The following is a 13476-nucleotide window of genomic DNA, read 5'->3' as shown; positions in this document are numbered from 1 at the left end:
TGGGGGCGACCCCACATGTAAGACCTTGGTTAATGTAGGGGAAACCCTTCATACCAATTGTCACTATCCAGCTCCCTTCCTCCCCGGGGAGTTCGTCCCCATTTTCCCTTCACTCCTCGCATTAAAAATCGGCCTTGTGCCTAATTTGCTCGGTGGGGGAGCAAATAAATACCTGGCCACGAATAGGCTCCTATATGGTTGTCTATTTTAAAAAAAAACTGATTACATATAATGATAGATGTATCGAGACACAGGAATGGGTATGCTTGATCTTGCAGAACGATGATTCATTAAAATTGTGGGGTTTGCGTACGCGCCTGCTCCAAAAAGTATGGAAATAAAAAATTTAAAAATTAAAAAAAATAAAACGTTTACAAGTGTTTTTGATATAGATGTACATAATAATACTTTGATAAGTATGTTTTAACTTAAATAGGGATGGTATAATAAAATTGTGGGGTCTGCATTCGCGGCTGAGCTCCATAGAATGGAAATAGGCACAAACTTTAATAAAGACTTTTCATATCTATCTGCGTAAGTGCGCGTCTGTGTAACACTATTCCGCTGGGCTGCTTTCCGGTGGAGTACGACATGGTAGCCTTCAAATCCAATGTAAACAAGTTCTTGTTGACCCTTCCCTATAAATAGTCAAATTCTACTCAAATTACACCATTAAAACTTACTACACTACCACCTTACATTTATTAACCATTATCCTCAAGTGGCCTTCGGGCCTTGATAAGTGGTGACTCCCAAGTACAAAAAAAATAATGCAGTTTCAAATACGAAGGTAGTTTTAAAAGTAAGGCATCTGAACTCAGGAATTTTCATGGAATTTCGAACGAAAATCTTTATTTTAACAACGACGATAGAATGTCCTCATTCTGTTAGCCATGCCTGGTTCACGGCCTAAGTAATTTTCAATTCTATTTTCTATATCCCCCTGCAGAAGAATGTCAATAACGATTTAGTACTCCCTATTATTTGGATTCATCGAACTACTGTTCTCATCTTGAATGTTATTTTCACAATTTTTCAGTCGATGTAACCTCCGACCTTCTACATGTGTATCTTGTCGAACTCGGGTATATTTTCGTCGCAAGGATCCGTGCCGCAGTAGTTACAGTACTTGGAAAAAATAGTTGTAAAATTGATATTATCCTGAAAGTTGAAGGTTCAACTTTTAGTGTTGGCGACTGAAAAAGCCAATTTCGAATTAGTTAGGACTTCTTTCCAGTCATGGCTGACGGAGCAACAGCATGTTATCTCCGTGAAATAAATAAAAGGTTCCGTTCGAAATGCCGTCCAAATTTATGAGTTTGGCAAGATGCATCTGAAAAGGTCGGAGGTTACATCGACCGAAAAGTTATGAAACTGAAACTCAAGATGAGAACAATAGTCAGGGGAATTAAAGTAATACGAATAACCAATTATATATAAAAAAAATTAGAAACGCAACCTCTCGTATTTAATTCTCTTTTAACTTTTCCTGTGACAGGTATAATTTAAGTGCATTATAATTAAAATCTCATTTCTTGGCCTTCGGGACAAGATCAAAGTGTAGTATCTTTCTTCGGATGCTGCACTTCTATTTCTTGTTCTCTTTCGGTGGAGGAGAAATCCTTCACGACTGAGACAATTTTTATTTTTGTACCTTTTCTCCACATTAAAAAACGACCCTGGTGTCTAACTCTGTCCCGTGGGGAGGCATAGTAAATAGGTATAATTAAAATCTCATCGAATTCGTAAATGTTTTCTCAATTTACCGTTTTATCCGTCTACCCTCTTATTTTCTGATATTTTCTTGTCGTACACAGACAAAAAGAAATAATTAATTTATAAGAGGCCACAAAACAGTTTATGGCTATCAACCCCAGTTTTGCTTCCTTTTACTCAACAGCGACATCAGTTTAACATTCCATTACAGGTAGGAGGATGAGTAAAAACATCTTGTTGATTCACTCGCAGAAGCCGTTTTTTTTTTTTTTTTTGCAGAACCGTAACAATTAGGATGTATCAAAAGAACACACTCACAAAATCATGCAGCCTTAAAAGTGAGCTCAAAACCGCTTGTCTCCAGCACACTTTTAATCATCGGTTTCAAAATTCTTTGCCTTTACATTTAGTATGAGCAGATGTAAAAATAATATTTCAAACTCTCATTTTAAAAATACCTTTTTACGAAAATATCTGAAGATAGCGAAACAAATGCGTTATAAAAATATTTTAAAATAAAAATATGATAAAAGGCTGTAAAACACGCAATTGTTGATGGCTAAACTCTTTTAAATATATATGTATATATATATATATATATATATATATATATATATATATATATATATTTAAAAGTGTGAGTGTGTGCTATACATGGGGAAAGAAAGTCTTTAAAAAAAACTAAAAAAAACATAAAAACCTTCACCAAATGGACCAAAAGCGCCCCCTTTTAATCTAACTTTGTCCGGACACTTTGAACACTTACGGTTGGAGACAGAATGTCTGAGACCACACATCACTCTTAAAAACACATTTAGTATCAGCGGAGGTAAAAATAACTTTTCAAACTCCCATTTTAAAGAAAAACTTTTTACGAAAACATCTGAAGAGAGCACACCCTAAGCTCGAAACGCGTTATAAAAATATTTTAAAATAAAAATATGATGAAAGCCTTTAAAAACCCCCACAATTGTTGATGGCTACACTCTTTTAAATATAATTTTTTTTTCTCTCGTTAGAACTACACAAGCAACACTTTAAATATGTATATATACATATATATATATAGATATATATATATATGCATATATATATATATATATATATATATATTATTATTATTATTATTATTACCTACAGAAACTTGTATTTCATTATTTCGAGATTCATCAGTGCAGGGTGTCACGATTAACGCCAGTCGAGAGATTCGAACACCGGCAACACAAGTCATGTCTGGCTTCATTAGCAAAGACCCGTACCATTCAGCTACCGTCAACCGCGAGAGATACAGTTGAATTAAAATAGTTATTCTTATTAAATGCTTTTATCGTCAGTCAGAGTGATCTAATCATTATGTGACGTTCTACGCATATGAATTAATTTGACCAACTTTATTACAACTGAAAGTGCTCAAAGATAAAGAACACGTTTCTTAAAGGGGCTGCTATTGTATATATATATATATATATATATATATATATGTATGTATATATATATATATGTGTGTGTGTGTGTGTGTGTGTGTGTGCATTTCGCATGGGTTCTTATACTCTGTATATAAATTTTGTCTGTAGACCAAAAGCTGACAGAAGAGTTTGGTATGCAAAATATTTAAACACATATATACACGCATACAATATATATATATATATATATATATATATATATATATATATATATAGAGAGAGAGAGAGAGAGAGAGAGAGAGAGAGAGAGAAATAGGTTTGTGTTTACTATAGCCTTTTTACGCAAGTAATACGCAAATATGAACCATGTAGAATACCTGCATGAATATAATTACACGTGTTAGTTAACTAAAGATGACAATCCCATGCGAAACTAATAGGGAAATTTATTAAAATAAATGTTTAAAAGAATATGCAAATTAGCTAGATCTTCTACAGATAAATGCAATTCCACGACTCATATTTAATGAAGGTGAATTTTCTTCTTTTTTTAAACAACAAATTTATTCGAGTTTGGATTAGTAATATACTTGTCTGCGGCTGAACTGGGCGTTTATTAGTTACTAGCGGCTGCGCCGCGTCCGCACACAAAAGCGAGTACACTCAACATCAAGTACACTCAACATCGTCTTACCATCAACGCTTACCTTCTGAACCCTGAGTATGAGAAATTCCCATATGCACAAAAAAATCACTGAAAAAACAAATGTACCCTAAGTGTAAGGATAATGAGTACACGTTGGATAAAATGATGGTTAAAATTATTACGAATTTGCCAGGATTCGAATCTGAAATCTGCTGATACGTAGTCAGACGCGTTATCCCTTGTACCACAAGTCCTGTCCTATGCCGAAAGATGTTACCGCGACTGTATAAAGGGAGTGCTAAATTCCGTTGGGATGGGCAAATAACTTTTTCAACGAGTTTACGAAAAGGCCCCGAAACTCTTATTTCGGGCTTTTTGTGTGGCTCGGTGTTGTTCGTTACGAAATATATATAGATAAGGAAAATATAGGTACTCATGCATTTCAAGGGGGAAAAAAAACGAATTTTTCAATTCAGTGCATCTGTTCGAAAGTTTTATTGGTGTATAGACACACACACATATTAAAATAAATAAACATTTAGAATTTTATTACGAGTATAGATTAATTTCCTTAATTCATGTAACAATAGTTTGGTGACCAGAGGTGTATTCGCGGCTGGTTTAGCAATTTCCGACTGGAAGGAGTTGTTATTCTACTCTGACGATTGCATGAGCATAAAACACTAGTGTCTCGACGTATAAAATATATATATATATATATATATATATATATATATATCATATGATTATCTATAATATAAATCTCACATGTCTGTTTAAATGTATGTATATACGTACGCCTGTATATCTCGCAAAAACTTTCGACAGAGGCGACAGATTTTCACGAGATCAGTATCATTTTGAAGCCGACACTTCGAACGTCAAATATCGCACAATTGGCCGAAAATATTAATTCCTTCACCTTCAAATGGGCACTTTTCTAAAAAGAGGAGCCGCTTTTTTCGTCGATATTTTTGAAAGTCATCCTCTGCTTTCGATTGTCTAGCCTTAATTTAAAGCAACGTCACTTTCTTTTTGGCGATGGACGCAACATCTAAAGTTTTTTTTGCTCAAACACACCTCCAAACACCCGAGAAACGCCGACCACTCAGACTAGTCTATTATACATGTTTGTTTAAATGTATCTTAGTTTGTATGTCTGCCTAAATCTTTCGATAGCGGCGACGGATTTTCACAAGATCAGTATCGTTTTGAAGCTCGATCCTTCGGATAAAAAATATCGCAAAATACATTAATTCCTTCACCATAAACTGGGCTGTATTCTACAAGGAGGGTTAGTCTTTCGCTGACATTTTTTTAAATTCATTCAAACCTTGCGTCAACAACGTCGCATTCAATGCGTTATTTCGACCGCGTGTGACGTCACAACCGCGGTAGACCGTTAGTTTTGTTTCACCTCTTTTTTCTCTGGCGCGTTATGGATCCGAGCCTGTTAACTACTCGCTTTTTTGTGCTCAACCGACACCCTTACACACACCTCCACTTTCTTTTCCGCCTTCGCGTCACGGGTTCGAGGCTGTCTGGCTAATAGAGCTTTTTTCGTCTTCCTTTTTTGCTCAATACACACCTTTAAATACCCGGGCAACGCCGGGTACCCAGGCTAGTATATAATAAAAAGTAAAAATCTGTTTAAATGCATAATGTATGAATGTATGTATGTATGTATGTTAGCATGTCTCGCAAAAACTTTCGACGGAATTTTAGGGATTGATTTTAAACTAAACTAAACTAAAAAAAATAGATTTTTACGATTATATTAAATAATTGATTGATTTGAATTGAAACCATACATAAATCAGTTCAGTTGTAATCAAGTTTATTACTATTTCAATTATAATTCTTAGTATCAGTCAATTCTAAATCTATAATTATGTTTTGTTGAGATTAACAATTTGCTTAATACTCAGTTGTTTACCTTAATTAAAATATCGTAAAATAAATTAAATTTATAATTACCTTCCTTAAACCAAATATATTGATATATTAACTATTCTTATTTTTATTTTTATTTTATTAATATTAATATTCATACTTTTAACATACCTAACACATTGTTATCCATATCCCAATAATAAGTACTGTTTATACAGTTGTAATATATTTCATTTAATGTTATTAAAAAAGCTTAATCAACGTATATTATAAATTAATTAACTAATACATTTAATATAAAATGTTAGTATTAAAACTATTTCAGTCGATAGTTATAAATTATTATTAATTTCTGCTAAATGTCCAACTGTAAATCAATTCGTTACTTATATTTACCTTAATTTTAGTTTATTTATATTATTATTATTATTATTATTATTATTATTATTATTATTATTATTTATTTATTTATTTATTTGTTTACTTATTCAGAAATTAACATTTTACCCGTTCAACATTTGACAATCTAGTATTAATAAACATTTTACGAACTTTTCACTTATTTAAGTATAATTTTAGTTTAACATTAAATATGTCCTTATTCTCTAATATGTTTCAGGGTTTCCTAATCTCACAATAATATGTTGTTTTAGTTATAATTAAATGAATGTATATTTAAGTGAAATCTAATTATAATTATACTTTACGTTTATTAAGAATTATTAGTATTGTTTAATATTATTAGTATTGTTTAATATTATTATAGATTATGATTACTTCCGATTTCCTTATAACTTAGCCCCACCCTATCCTATGTGTTTTCGTTTTTCCTCCTAAGATTTAACTTATAGTTCGGAAATCAATTTATAGACGTTTAGTTAATATATATATATATATATATATATATATATATATATATATATATTAAAAGGGAAGTGGGGCATTTTTTTTAAACCTTATAAAAAAAGGTCGACTATAATGTAAAAAGAAACAGGATCGACTAAAATTAAGAAAAAATACATTGAAAAGGAAGAAGATCGACTAAAAGGGGGAGAAAGAAAAAAGAAAAGGGGGAACGGTGAAGAAACTTGAAGTACTTTTCGCCGACTGTCTTCAGAAGTAAATGTCGGAATGAAGTAATGTTGGTATGAAGTGATTTCTATGAGGAAAAAAAATAGAAATTACTTCATGCCAACATTACTTAATGTTACTAGATGTTCAATAGATATACCTTATTATAACTATAATATTTTTTCATCAATTCTAACAACCCATTTTTATATATTTGTAACTCCTTATCAATCTAATAATAATCAACATATACATTTATTTTAAAATTAATATTTGGGATCTTATTACAATAAACACATTTGTAATATTATGATTATTACAAATTTATTAACCTTACTTACTTAGCAAACTAAAGTTTAACATTTCTAAACATTACGACCAATCCCAAATTTATAATATCATGATCCACTACTTTTCCTATACTAATTTAATATTTAATTTTTCCTCCACACCTAATTATATAATATAGATGTACGCTCTTATTCATCACTCTGCAGTTAAGTACTATATTATGTGAGATATATTATCATATTCACCTTCTTTGTCCATATTAAATATTAATTTAGATATATCTTGCCATCCTATTTGCTGTCATTAAAGTCATGTGGCCTGTTTAATAGATTTATTATGTTTATCTTCATTAGCAAATTATATTTATATAAAGTAATTATAGGGAAAATACTTAAATTATCATGATATGAGTTTCATATATTTTCTTCTAATCTATTTTCCGAATCATGTTTTATTTAAGCCCATCGATTACTTATTACATCTAATTAAACTTATTATGAATTACTATTAGAATTAGAATTTAACACTATTTACTTTATACCTTAACGTGATATTTTGAAGTCATACTATACATCGCAACATAAAAATCATTGTCATACTTAATTGAGATTTGTATATTTACTAGATATTATTATTATTTTATTTTATTTTTATTTTCCTTTTATCCTCAACCTTATTTATATATTAATTTATCATTCTATATTATAAAGCAAAATTAGTTTTTCTTACTAAGTACGTTAATGCAAGCTTAATTTAATGTATTTTCCAATCAGGTTTTAGTCGAGATAATGTATACTTTGACTTATGTAAACAGTTTTGAATTACTTCCTGGCGTTTGTTAAGAATGTTTTCTTTTGATATTATTATATGACACAAAGGTTGCATCGACCAAACTTATTTGGTGAGTATTTACTAGCACTACCCAATATCGACCATTTTAATTGTTATTCAATTTTGTTTTTTCTTAATTCTCGAATTCAATTTGCTAATGACGTTGTTTTCTTCTTTTTGTTATAATGTGGTATTTTAAGGATGCTGTATGATTATCAAATCTTTCTTTAAAGCTACATTCCGTGGCCACAACACGTGTTCTCGTTCTGTCATTATCTGTTACTTCACATTTATACGCTATATTGGAAGTCAGACATTTACCTTCTAATGGACATTCGACAATATTTCTACAGTTGCAAAATAAATTCCGTTTAATAATCATCTTTCATTTGTCTTTTTATTTATTTTTGCATTGTTAGAACTTATAATAGCTTTCACTAAATTAGTCGTAGTCGGAAAGATAATTTAGCACTATTCCGATAATAGATTCACTGATTTATATAATAATTAAGTGGTTGATTTTGCACTACGAAACAGATACTGTCAAGAATTGTAAATGCAACTGAATTAAAAGAATAAATTATGAAAATGTCAACATCATAAATTTTGGAATATAGTTTTTTGCCATTTATTTACTATATATATATATATATATGTGTGTGTGTGTGTGTTTGTGTGTGTGTTTATATGTGTCTACATGCTGATCATGATGTCATTACTATTGGATCCTTATCACCGTCTTTGTTCCCTGCTAATGGAATCAGAGATGGCCTTGTAGACGACTTCGAATCTTCTAGCGATCGGTAATCGTGACACCCTGCAAATGGATGAAACACTAGTGGTCGTAAGAATTTAAAAAAATATGCTAAAAATTATATATATATATATGTGTGTGTGTATGTGTGCGCGTATGTGTGTTTGTGTGTGTATGTGTGTGTGTGTGTGTGTGTGTGTACACCAGGTTAAATATATTGAAGTGTGATAACTAAAGGATTAAACGAGCTTATCAATAAAAAGAATACAAAGACATTTTTTATTATAAACAAATTTCCATTGTTGCGACACTAGAAGTGCTTGTATTTAGGACAAAAGCGTCGGGTAAAAACTACATGTCCTCGTCAGGCGATTAAATAAATGCTTACTACCCACAGTAAAACACGGTCCTCAAATAAAAAAAACTCTATATATACATATATATATATATATATATATATATATATATATATATGTGTGTATATGTATAGTGCTAATATGAGGAATATGCATTTTATAAAAGACCAAGGAAGTTCCTCTCAAACTTATTTGCCCCATTGCACTGATTACTTTTGCGCAATAGCGACATCAGTTCGACATTCCATTATAAGTGTAAGGATGAGTCAAGTAACCTGTTTATTATTCATTGGGAAAAATGCAGGCGTAACAAAGGTGGTGCATGAAGAACACACTGACATGCAAGATGACAGCTGCCCTAAAAACCCCTTTTCTCGTGCAAGTGTTCCTTTTTAACCAACAGCGACATCGGTTTCAACATTCCTTTACAGGTTGTTGGAAGGTGGTGACTCAACTAGCTAGCCTGTTGATCCATTCATTGATCTGTTGATCTATATTTTTCATATGTTCAATAATTACGCAATAAAACAGAATGCAACCAATTTTGCCCTTTCACACACACCTCTCTCTCTCTCTATCTTTATCCCATATATATATATATATATATATATATATATATATATATATACGTGTGTGTGTGTGTGTGTGTGTGTGTGTGTGATATGAAGCTGTTCAACTCACTACTCAGCCAATTGTAGACACGGTTCCAAAGAGTAGAACCTTACATTCAAGTGGCAAGATGCCTAGCTTTGCGTCAATAAGGATGAAAATATCTACCGAGTTATATAGTGAGAACCGGGGAATATCCCCAGGGTCTAGCTAGTTAAGAATAATGACGTCAAGCACATATACACACACACACACACACACACACACACACACACACATATATATATATATATGTATAACAGAGAATATGACTATCGTCATAAAAAACGGACACACTTATAAAATGTGTCGCAGATAAGTTGTGAATATAAAAATAACAAAATCTATGCCGAAAGAAAAACAAAATCATGCTGATTATAATAAAGTTTACAACAAAACATTTATGCCGCACGCAAAAACCTTTGCCCCGTTGCACGCATTCGTTTTTACTCACAGCGACATCGATTCGGCATTCCTTGGGAGGATGAATGATTCAGACTGTGGACTCTACTGTCTGAAGATGGTTGAAAATAAACTGAAAGAAAACTCACATATTTCAATGTTTTACAAATAGTGGGGCAGGTGATCTCCGTATTCCATAAGAACCTTTCATTTTGTGATACAAGCAAGTGAAAGATTGTTTCAACAATCTGCCCCACTAAAATGTGTTCATATCTATCGATCTATCTATCTATCTATCTATCTATCTATCTATCTATCTATCTATCTATCTATCTATCTACAGATGTCCCAAAAGAAGCTGATGGTTTAAAAAATATCATAACTTTCTTATTTTTTTTATATTTTTCTTTTATTCTTTCAGAGTAACCCTTCGAAGGTCATCACGTGGAGCGGATATTTATCGTAGAATCGTATTTTCGGTTGAATGAGTCAATATCCGAAACTCAAAGAGAATTTTGACAAAACTTCAACACAAGAAATTCCCCTACTCCCAATGCAATAAAAGGTATGGTGACTCGATTTCATGAGCAAGGGTTTTTATGTGACCTCCCTAAATCTGGTAGACCCCGATGAGAATCGTCAGAGATTAGCAGAGAGTGTGGTCTAGGATCCATCCACATCAGTAAGAAGGCGATCAAGTCAAATTGGGGTCTCTCAATCATGTCTTCACAGAATGCTTCATGAAGAGGGTAAATTTTCATATAAAATTCACTTGGTGCAAGAGCTTCAGCCAATGACCATGGACAATGGCCTGCAGAGCGCACAAGAGTGTGAAAATGGTGGACATTTTAGTAACATCATTTTTTCATAAATAAAATTAGACTTTCTTAAAAACATACCCTAGATTAAGTTGTGTAAATAAAAGTAGAATAAGTAGACTATGGGATCTTACTTTTTCTCAAAACATCACCTACATATCTCAAAACATCTACCTACATATAAATTGGTTAGCATAACTTAAATATTGGGGAAGTTAATCAAATTTTAAATCCGTCAGCTTCTTTTGGGACCCTGTATATATCTATCTATCTATCTATCTGTCTATCTATCTATATACCCACGCATGCATTGAAAGGATACACTTGCGAATTACTTAGTACTTCTACCAAGTCATAGCTGACGGAGCGAGGCATGCTATCCTCGTGGATTTAATAAAGGAATCCATTCGAGACAGAGATATTTGAATAGTCACGGTTTACTTATATTTTAACACCGTATTTTCTTTAACGTACGTACGTATGTACGTGTGTCACGGTTTCCAGAGTATAAATTATTCGATCGGGAGGTCCTATATATTATAAAGGAAAGTAAAAGTAGTATATGGATATACTAATTCAATATTCATAGTATTTTATCACCTTGTATTCTCCTTTTATATATATAGGATCTCCCGATCACAATTTAAATAAAACTCTGATGTCGTTTTTAGGCCATACGTGAAATTAAAATATACAATCTTAGCTAAGATCTAAGGTTAGTATCTGTTCTCTCTAAAGATGGTGTAATGACATTGTGGGGCTTCTGTTCTCATAGGGCGTCCATATAATGGAAATATGTCACAGACTAAGAGTATTGGAGATAAACGGTAATAACCCGATATATTCTGATACTACAAACCAGATTATTTAGATGAATACTTTTATAGTTTTAACAAAATGTCTGCAAAACATCGCAGGGTCTTCATACACGCTGAACGTCCACAGAATACTTAGTGCCAATATACTACATATTAAATATATTGCTGTGGAATTTCCACAGGTCCTGGTCGTAAATTATTTATCGCCCTCTCAAATAAAGCAAGAAAGATATGAAAAGAACATTGCAATTCATTAATGTTATTTGGACATTTCGGACTACTGTTTTCATCTTGGGTGTTAATATTAGGGTTTGAACAACAGCATATTATTTTTATTGTTTTGACTCTCGAGTGTGTACACGTTGATATACTTTTATATAGAGTGATGTGGTTCTCGCTTGATTAATTGTGTCTGTGTCGGATATATACTCGAGAGTCAAAATAATGAAAGATTATGCTGTTGGCAAAGACCTGCTTACAATATAATATGAAATAATCAATAGATTATCAATAGAATCCATAATAATACAACGCGGAGACGTGATAAATTATGCTAAACTGCCCGACTTTTCCAGTCTGATTCAAAACTTTCAATTTAAACTGTACGTAGATTATTTTGATTGGAATTCATTATTGAGATGAGTCTTATTTATATGGATTTATATTATTGCGGACTATTATTCTCACCTTTATTAGTTGTGAAACAACAACTAATAAAGATGAGAATAATAGTTACCAATAAATGAATTAATATAAACTGTGCGTGTCTATTCTAAACTATGTTATTACGTCATTAGTACAGGTGACATTAAGATCAAATTATGTCCTCACTAGGGCTAGAACAACAGCATATTATTTTCATTGTTTGGACTCTCGAGTGTGTATCCTTTGATATCTTATGTTTTTGTATAGAGTGATGTAGTTCTCGGTAAACTGTGTCTAACTGTGTCGGATATATACCCGAGAGTCAAAACAATGAAAAGAATATGCTGTTGTCATAGCCCTAGTTATCACTTTTTTTTACATGGAGTTCATCACTTATCAAGGCCCAATGACCATTCGGGGATAAGGGTTATTGTGTGTACAGTAATCAAAGGGATAGTGTAGCAATAGTATTGGAGAATTAGTAAGGTGTCATTATTTAGGGGGGGGCGGTTCATCAGGAATTTGTTTGTGTTGGACTTGAAGACATTCAGGTTGAAGTCGGGAGAGAAACAGGCAAGCGGAAGAGAGTTCTACAGGGGTGCAGTTCTAAGAAAGAAGCTTTGTTCATGGAATCTACGTTTTGATAAATCAAAACGTAGATTCCATGAACAAAGCTATAACAGATAGGGAGTGGGGAAAAACAAAGAGTTGGGATGAACAAAGCTATAGCAGATAGGGAGTGGGGAAAATTATTGACGGTGGTTTCAGCTAGTCGGGTGTTTTTGTAAAAAGATTGGCGAGGGGGGACTAAATCATCTCTATTGTTTATGTTCTAACATCCTTGTTTGTTTTAACACCAACCCCCCCGTTAACAGTCCCGATAATGTTTCTACCGTAAATATTCTATAGGTAAAACTACCTTTCGCCTTTTCTCAGCTGCCCTCGTTCCTTGTTGCAACCTCTATCTCACAGAAGAGATGTTGCGAGTTTGTCTCTGATGTATCGTTATTTTCATGGAAAGTGTTCGACTGAGCTTCAATCTATGGTCCCCCCTCGCCAAACTTTCACAAGAAACACTCGTCTAGCTGTAAACACTATCAATAATTTCCCCCACTCTTTATCTGTGCCTAAACCTAAACGTAGATTCCATGAACAAAGCTTCTTTCTTAGAACTGCACGCC

Source organism: Euprymna scolopes, chromosome 42 (assembly GCF_053919585.1).
Source record: "Euprymna scolopes isolate OS-2025 chromosome 42, ASM5391958v1, whole genome shotgun sequence".
Lineage (NCBI taxonomy): Eukaryota > Metazoa > Mollusca > Cephalopoda > Sepiida > Sepiolidae > Euprymna > Euprymna scolopes.
This window is presented reverse-complemented; position numbering follows the sequence as displayed.